Genomic DNA, 6,408 nt, shown 5'->3' with positions numbered 1-6,408 from the left:
CTTTCAAGTGCCACCAGAGCACTTTCAAGTGATATCAGAGGGAAATTCATAAAATCTAGTTTTAAAAACTTTTAAATTTTGATCAATGGCTAACTTTGGTAATCGTAATATAATGGAAGGAAATTTTATTATACGACCACCTTTGTTTGACAATATTCCTTTTGATTTTTAGAAAACTCGTATGTCTACGTTTTTACAATCACTTGATTGTTGTATGTGGATGCTTATTAAATAAGGTTATATACCTCCTTCTCGTGAAATTAATCTCATTAAAATTGAGCTTCCTCTTACGAAATGGATTTTTGATGAAAGAGATTTAACACAACTTAATATAAAATGCTTGAACTATTTTTTCTGTGCTTTAAAATCTGAAGATTATATGCGTTTTTCAACTTATGAAACTTGTAAAGAAATTTGGGATAGATTGTGTGTAATTTATGAAGGAACCAATGAAGTTAAACAGTCTAGGTTGAATATTTTGTTGCATGACTACAAACTATTTCGTATGAAACCTTATGAATTAATTTCTGACATGTATACTTGGTTTACTCAAATTGTTACCTCATTGTATGCTTTAGGAAGAGAGTTAACTAATTATGAAAGGGTCAATAAAATTTTGAGATGCTTGCCTTTTACTTTTGATGCTAAGATCACTGTAATTATTAAATCTAAAGATTTAAATACTTATTCTATTGATAATTTACTTGGATCACTCATTGCTTATAAGTAAGGGGTGAATCAAAGAAATTTTGATGTAGGTGAGAAAAAGAAGGAGAAATTTGTGGTACTAAAGGCCAACAACAAGAACACTGATTCTTTCGGATCTAAAAATGATTATGTTGCCTTAATCACTAGATAATTTAAAAGCTTTTAAAGGAAGAATAACAAGTATCATCAAAAGTGGTAAAGAGGTAAGAATAATAAAAATTATAAAAGTTCTTCTAATATTATTTGCTATGAATACATGAAGCTTAAACATATTAAAGATGATTATCTTACACTTAAGGAGAACCCAAGCAAGGAGAAGGAAGAGGAGAAACCCAAATACATGAAGGACAAGAAATAGTACCAAAAAGCTTTCTGGGCAGATTCTACATCTGACTTATATGAGACTGAAGCTGAAGAGGAGATAACAAAATTATGCTTACTGGGAGATCATCTTGGTCAATATGATCAAGAAGAGATATTTGAATCAACCTATGATCAATTACTTGAAATTTATGAGAAAATTCAGGCATCATATAAGAAACTTAAGAAAATGCATGCTAGTTTAAAATTAGAGTTTTTGAATTTACAAAAAGAGCATGAAAGGTTAAGTAAAGATCACACTTTACTTAGTATCAATCACATGTCTTTACTTGATGAATTTGATGATTTAAATAAAAAGCATTCTGATTTGATTGTTTAGCATGATTCTTTGAAAGAATCATACAACTCACTTGAATCTGATTTTAAAACTTATATTGAATAATTTGAGCATAAAAAGCACTTTTCGAATGTGGATAATGCTATTTCAGAAAGTGCTAACTTGAGGTTTAAAGCTAAATTGAATACACTTGAGAGAAATTGAAATGCATCAACACTTGACCTAAAGCCAAAACCTAGAAAGAGGCATTACAACTCAAACAAATTAGTAAATCCTTTTCATCGAGTTAAATATTTTTCATGTGGCATGCTAGGACATATTTCACACACTTGAACTGTCACTGTAGTATACATTGAGTGTGGAGATCCAAATTGCATGATTTACAGTATAACATACATGCATTTTATTCTTCTTTTTATAAGAAGAGACCCAAACTTGTTTGGGTTCCTAAATCTGATAGTTGATAATTTTTGTAGGTGTAATCTCACCAAAGATCTCGTGAGAGCATATGATAGTTGGACAGCGAAGGCTCGCAGCTCATAATTGCTTAAACTTGCTGCTTAATAAATTTTGAAATGCATGTTTACTATTCGGTTAATTGTTGTTACTTTTTATTTTTGTTTTTTTATGTTTGCTGTTATTTTATTGTTGTTACATCTCTGATGTTTTTTGGTTTTACTTTTTTGTTGAAATGATATTTTACCTTGTATTTATTTTTGGAAATTTATAGTCAATGTCTAAACATTCCTAAATCAATTAAAGGGAGAAGCACCTTTGATTGTTTCCCTCCCTCTAACCTCTTTTAGTGGTGTAATTTTCTTTTCAAAATAAAAGTTTATCTCAAATTAACAACTGGACTTTACAATTAAAATTTTTTCTATCTTGCTACATTAATCTACCTTATATATATAATGTTCAAAGTCTTTATATTACTCTCAAGTTTTTTGAAATCTTGTTGTTGTATTTATCATATGATTTTGATTCTGTTTTGTGATTTGTTCTTACCTATATTAGAGAGTGAGTTTTTCTTCTCTAATATTTAGAAGATATACTCACAACTGAGAATTTTTAAGAGTTTTGAAAAGGGATTTACCTTGTAAAAATAACAAAAAAAGTTGGCCAATGACACCAAAACAAAAGATGCGCAATGATGCCAAATTGAAAAATATACACAAAGTGTATCAAAAATTAAAAGATGCAAAAAGTACTCTATTCAATTGATAAGAGGCATAAAATGAGCCCACAAAAAGAAAGTTTATTTCTCTTTTAAAACCTTTAAATCTTAGAAGAATTCATGTGTCGCTTGATATTTTAAAGGCTTGATTTCAAATTTCATGATTGTGACAAATTACTTTGGAATATTATTCTATAAGATAATTTTCCCAGAATCAAATTTTGAATGGATCTCTGTTTCATATCCAATTGGTTTGTTCTGAATTAGGTCTCTTATTTTCAAAAGATGATTTTGCCCTGAGAGAAGTCCAAGCTAGGGTAAGCAGGATTGTATATTCTACCATTTTCAAATTTTAACGATGTTAACTCATTGGTCTTATAAGTCCTTAAATTCAATCACTTGGAGAATTTATCATTTTTATGTCTTTAAAATAAAATAAAATAAAATAAAAATAATTAAAAAATTTAATTTTTGTTTTCGTTTCATTTTTGTCTCTTCTTTTCTGTCTTTTTTATATTTTAACTTGATCTTTTACTTATGTTTTTATATTTTTTGGGCCTTCTCTAATCATATACTTCAGCATCCTGAATTTCATTTTTTTGTCCCATCATTATGGATAATTTTTATGTCGTCCTGAATGATGCATTCAATCAACTCCTACCCGTTTCATCTGATGGCTGATATTCTTTTTCTGTTCATAATCGTTCTGGATGAAACTTTATCATCATGGATGATCTGATCATATCCTATTTTGCTTACTGTGATCGGCCTGCACGATCACTTCGTCCTAGACGATGTTCTTAAGACTTTGCTCAATTTATGGAAAATTAGCCCGATGATCCACATGTTCGTCTTGGATGATACATGTGGCAATACGTTTAAACTCTTTAAATTTGGCTAGTACGATCAATTATTGATGATCGTCATGGATGATCCATCTGTTCATCCTGGATGATACACGTGGCAATATTTTAAATATTTTTAGATTTGACCGGTATGATCTATTATTATACATCATCCTGGACAATCCACCTAATCAGTTAGGATAATCTTTTTTTTTTTATGATCGTCCGACTTAACTCCTCGGGATGATCACCTGTGTCTTATCGTCCTGGATGATATCTGATCATCCTGGATGACTTTATTGCCTTTCTGACCAATCATCCTTGACGCAATTATTACACTCGATCAGCCTGGACAATTATGTGATTGTCCTGAATGATCAGTCTGATTCTTTATAAACTGAGCCATTCAATCAGTTTTTCTCACACAATTCCTCTTCAACTCTCTTTTGCTCTTACTTCCCTTATATTTTCTTAATTATGGTAGCTGGAAAGAGATCTCGCCATCCTTCTAGTAGTTCTTCGAGGGCAAATATGGACCCTCGCTTCACCAAGGCAAGCGACCAAACTGCCTATTTGAGGTATAAAATAGCCGTGATCACTGTATCCCGGACTGTCAACCCTCAAATTCTCTCCTATCCTATCCTTAATTTATTTGTGCACACTTTCTTGACCTTCCTTCTCACCCTCACTATCCCATTCAACTTTTTTGTATGAAACCCTTTGAATCAATTTCTGACAGGTATATTAGGTTTACTCAAATTATCACCTCATTGCATGCTTTAGAAAGAGAGCTTACTAATTATGAAAGGATCAATAAAATTTTAAGAAACTTGCCTTCTTCTTTTGATGCTAAGATTATTGTAATTACTGAATCTAAAGATTTAAATACTTACTATATTGATAATTTACTTGGATCACTTATTGCTTATAAGCAAGAGGTGAATCAAAGAAATCTTGATGCAGGTGAGAAAAAGAAGGAGAAAACTGTGGCACTAAAGTCCAACAACACGGACACGAATTCTTCCAGATCTGAAAATAATGATGTTGCCTTCATCACTAGGCAATTTAAAAGCTTTTTAAGGAAGAACAACAAGTATCATCAGAAGTGGAAAAGAGTTAAAAATAGCAAAATTATAAAAGTTCTTCTGATGTTATTTGCTTTGAATGCTGGAAATCTGGACATGTTAAAGCTGATTGTCCTACACTGAAGGAACACCCAAGCAAGGAGAAGGGTGAGGAGAAACCTAAATACAGGAAGGACAAGAAGCATTACTAAAAAGCTTTATGGGCAGATTCTACATCTAACTCATATGAGACTGAAGCTAAAGATGAGATAACAAATTTGTGCTTAATGGGAGATCATCTTGGTCAATATGATTAAGAAGAGGTATGCGAACCAACCTATGATCAACTACTTGAAATTTGTGAGAAAATTCATGCATCATATAAGAAACTTAAAAATATGCATGCTAGTTTGAAATTAGATTTTTTGAATTTTCTAAAAGAGCATGAAAGTTTAAGTAAAGTTCATGCTCTACTTGATAGAAATCATGTCTTTACTTGATGAATTTGATAATTTAAATAAAAAGTATTCTGATTTGATTGTTGAGCATGATTCTTTGAAAGCATCATGTTAAGATAGTTGCTATTTGCATGTTTTACATTTTTACAACTTGTATAGTTTTGATGATTCCAAATATTATTGTTCAAATGTGTAGTTATCTCCTGACAATTTTAGAAGATTTGTATCTGGTCTTGTGTGTACTAACATTTCAGGTGAATCAAACTCTCAAACATGAAGTCTTCAAATCAAATTCAGCAAGAAATACTTTTAGATTTTGAAGCTTAAAATTATCATTTTAATTGAGAGGGAGTTATTGTAATTGAGTGAATAAAAACATACACACACACACACACACACACACACACACATAAGGAGATCATATAAAATTTATTCTGATCGTACGGGACGATATTAGTTTGTACGGGACGTCAGTCCAGTTATTCTATTAAGTCAGATGGAACGAAGGAACTGGCTAGAGAAATTTGTTAAGTCTTATTCCATTCACGAAGCGGGATCGACAATTAAATAATCGTCAGGACCGATTTTTCTCTGTTAAGACTTTTATACGGGAGCAAATTAAATTATATGTACAGGATTATTTGCTTCTGTATAGAATTTGCGTCCATACGTACGATTAATTATAGTACAGTGACGATTTCTGCTCTCTGTGAATTATCGTTACGCCAGGAACGACTTCAAATTATCGTGTACAGGACGATTTTCTAACTGCTGTGAGCAAAATTTTTCGTTTTAACAAGCAACAGAATTAAATTAGAACAGCAAAGACGTTTTGTCACTCATCTGTACCAATTTTGTCAGACAAAATTAAATCATCCACAGCAAGACGCTTGTAAAAGAGATTGTCGTCCGAACGATACCAATTTTTCGGTCAGAGATACACAGACTTAGGATACGATTTTTATAACTAATTCTCTATGCCCAGTAATTGAGACGCACCATCTCGGTTCTAGAATACCGTTCGTCCTCTGTTGAACCAGGCGAACTTCGGTTGTAGGGACGATTCGTTGTAGACGAAAACATTATCGTCACGATACACAATGTCGTTTCAAGGTTTTAAAGTATATGCCAGTTGACGATACAAGACGTGCGGGCTAGCTACTTGCGTATATATTGAAACGTTGCAGTTTGGGCGGCTTTTTCTCTATCCTTTTGTAAAAATAGTCAATTGACTTCCACACAATATCTTTAATTTTATTTGATACTTATAAGCCATATTGAGAGTACAGTCGAAGGAATGAGTGATAAGAGAGCATTAAAAGGAGGATTTTATCAACTAAGGATGCGTTGAAGCTTCCATGGTTTAAAGGAGTAAGATCTTTACCTTGTTGACATGTTGGTTTAAACTTCACTTTTTTTTCTTCTTCTAATTATTTGATACGATATCTGTCCATCTGAGTCCGGTTTTGCGACACTTGAAGTGTGAACAGTCGCAGGGTTC

Source organism: Dendrobium catenatum, unplaced genomic scaffold, assembly GCF_001605985.2.
Source record: "Dendrobium catenatum unplaced genomic scaffold, ASM160598v2 fragScaff_scaffold_1111, whole genome shotgun sequence".
Lineage (NCBI taxonomy): Eukaryota > Viridiplantae > Streptophyta > Magnoliopsida > Asparagales > Orchidaceae > Dendrobium > Dendrobium catenatum.
The sequence above is the reverse complement of the archived record's forward strand: the minus strand, read 5'-3'. Positions refer to the sequence as shown.